The sequence below is a fragment of the Chanodichthys erythropterus genome, chromosome 12 (assembly GCF_024489055.1).
Source record: "Chanodichthys erythropterus isolate Z2021 chromosome 12, ASM2448905v1, whole genome shotgun sequence".
Lineage (NCBI taxonomy): Eukaryota > Metazoa > Chordata > Actinopteri > Cypriniformes > Xenocyprididae > Chanodichthys > Chanodichthys erythropterus.
In genome coordinates, this window is record NC_090232.1 from 5,334,580 (window position 1) to 5,338,014 (window position 3,435).

Here is a 3,435-nt window from a genome sequence, read left to right on the forward strand (position 1 = left end):
TTCAGTGTAGATGCATTGAAAGGAATAACACCCAGTCTACATTGCAAAGTAGTGTTGCAACCAAACTAGATTGCTCCGGCGATCCAATTTTGTCGCACTGAATATTAAAAAATGATGGCTTGATTTCTCCAGCTATTGCAATGTAGACAGATTCATTGATTATCAAGGAGCAATCTCTTGACATCCAAAAAAACTTCACACACATCATTGTCATAGTGACTTGGTGTAAAAAAAACAACCAAAGTCATTAATTTTCATTCAGTTTTGTCACATCTCTCCCCCTTGGCCAAGACGGTGGTTATAGTATTGGTTGCCAGTAAGCGTAACTACTTGCTCTCATTGCTGCATCATTATGTAATCATAATTTAAATAGAGTAAATGTTTTTTATTATTATTTATTAATTTATTTTTTCTATTAATTCCTTTTAAATTAAATTTTTGATTATTTATTGTTTTATGTTTTTCCATAAAATATGCAGAATAATACATATTGCATAACAACAGTTGATTAGTTGAATTTAAAGATAAAAATAGAATAATTAAATAATAAAATAGAATTATGCAGGTTGAGTCTTAATTTAAATAAGTAGAAAACATACATTGTATTTAATATTTTTTTAATTATTCATATTTAAGTAAAGATGTATTTACGTAGCACCTTTTAAAAGTGTTTACAAAGTGCTTTACAGAAAAAAAATACACAAAACATATAGAATTTTGTAAATATTTTTTCAAATTAAATATTTATTTGATTTTATTACATATTTTTGTTGTTCTTGCATAAAATATGAAAAATATTACATAGTTTTAGCCTATATAACATATAAAATTTGATGTTGAATTCATATCCAACAACCAATAGAATTATGCAGCTTGAAACTTTATTTAAATAAAAATAAGACATGCAATGTGTTTATATGGTTAGAAATACTGCACTTAATAAAAAGTTAATTTCTGACTTGAGCAAATTTATTGCTGTGCTGTTGGTTGCCAGTAGGTGTAACCACTAATTGGTAGTTGCTGCATCTTGTGCTGCTCATTTGCATAAAGTAAAATTCAAATTTGTTCTATCACTAATAGGGGTTTAACAATATGTTGTTATATCGAAATATCACAATATAAAAATGTGACAATATGTACTGATGTGACCAATATGCATTGCGATATAGAGTTGAAACTCAGCTTACTGTATTTATAAGATATAGTTCACCCAAAAATTGTCCTCATGTACTCACCCTCATGTCGCTTTTCATTCATCTTCCAAACACAAATGAAGATATTTTTACGATACCTGAGAGATTTGGGTTTTGTATCGCGGGTATCGGACCGTGAGTGTAGTGTCGCGATAGTATTGTATGGTGACATGAGTGTCTTTAATAGCTAACAATCACTATCATGTCTCCTCAAACTCTCTTTGAAAGGCAAAAGGCTTTTGGTTGCGTTTTTGTTGTTGTTGTTGTTGTTGCTGCAAATCGTACACCTTTTATTTTAGCAGATTAAGCAGACTAATACTCTAATGAGAGTCAGTTGACATGTAGTTACTTATAGTCAACAGAATGTCTAAAGGAGACCATCAAAATAGTGTTACCAGACATTTTTTTTCTTTAAAGGCATAGTTTGCCCAAAAATGTTCACAGAATTTTCATTTTTGAACGAACTATCCCTTTAACACAAGACTCGCTCGCTCTCTCTGTGTGTGTGTTGATTAGAGCGTGAGGCGTTTGCCCACAGTTGATGGGTTGAGGGTAAGTGCCGCCCGAGGCCAGCATGGCACGGTGCCACACCTCTCTTGTACGTTGTCAACAGCCTGTCAGATGCTTCGAAAAACTTCCACCTGTGTTTTTCAACACGCTTCTCGCAAGAAGCTTTCGTTGAGGCTCATTCAAGAGCATGTTCGATGAAAAACAGGCTGAAAACAAAACCTATCATCTTGATGAAGAACAGAACGCATGCTTAAGAACAAATGAAACAGTAATGTTATATGTTATACGTGTTGCTATTTAGCTGTAGTTTTCTTCTTGCAAATAAACCCTGACATCCTTATGCCTTCTTGGACCTTCAGGGAACACCGGGGTGGGAATGAAGGGCACATCCACTGCCTTTCAAGTGGGCAAGAAAAGCACCACAGTGGCTTGGCTTTCACTTGTTTTTCTGGCAAGGACGACCGTGCCTTTTCTAGATCATTGACAGAAAACCGCAAACTGTTTGGCCGTATGCCTGCTTTCAGTGCGAATAGGAGATCAGCAAAGTTCAGTTTTACTCCAAGAATCTCCTGACGTCCATTAAAGGGGTGGTTGATTATGATTTCACTTTTTTAACTTTAGTTAGTGTGTAATGTTGCTGTTTGATCATAAAGATCATCTGCAAAGTTACGACGCTCAAAGTTCAATGCAAAGGGAGATTTTTCTTTTACAGAAATCGCTTTTTAAGGACTACAACAAACAGCTGGTTGGGACTACAACAAGCTTCGTCCCGGGTTGGTGACATCACAAACCCTAAAATTTACATAAACCCCGCCCCCGAGAATACACAACAAAGGGGGCGGGGCCATGTTGGGCTGCTTTAGAGAAGAGGAAGAGTTGTTGTAGTAGAGTGTTGTTGTCATTCCATCATTTCTGCTTCAAAAACGAGGGTCAATTCACTGCTGAATTTGCACAAAAGATGAACATGACGGCACATGCTAGTCGATGAGTTGAATCAACTCCACAGCAACTACATAAATGTATCCGTAACCATTCAGAAACGTCCAGTTTCATTCTAAAAGTTGTAACTTCTTCTTGAGTCTCTCCATCAGTGTCGACTCCGGTTTGAACAATGTAAGGCTGAACACCGTTACTGACAATCCTCATTTTGGCTGCGTGAGATTCTCCAGCTTTGTTGTTGTTGAACTGTTAAAGCTCTGTCCTCTTCTGGAAAGTGGGCCGGGAGCAGCAGCTCATTTGCATTTAAAGTGACACACACAAAAATGCTGTGTTTTTGCTCAACCCAAATAGAGGCAAATTTGACAAGCTATAATAAATGATCTGTGGGGGATTTTGAGCTGAAACTTCACAGACACATTCTGGGGACTAGAATGTGACTTCAAAGACACATTCTATTGTTCATCCGTATACAATTTTTGTAAAAAATAAATACAAAAATAGGCATTATTTTATAATTTTATGATTTTTTTTTCTTGTTATATTCTTTATAATGAATTGATTGATGAATACCAAGAAGGTTGATGTCTAACTTTAAAAAATGATTGAGGAGGAGGGTAGTGAATGACGTCCTGGGTCTCTAAAGACCCGAGGTATGCATTTAAGGGTTAAGGGAGATTAAAAAAAAAAAAAAAAAAAACCCTGGAAAACCTGAATTTCCATTTGTTCAAGTCTTTGGCTGTTGAAACATCAAGTGTACAAGGAGTTTTGGACTCATCGCTTATTATGAATCATA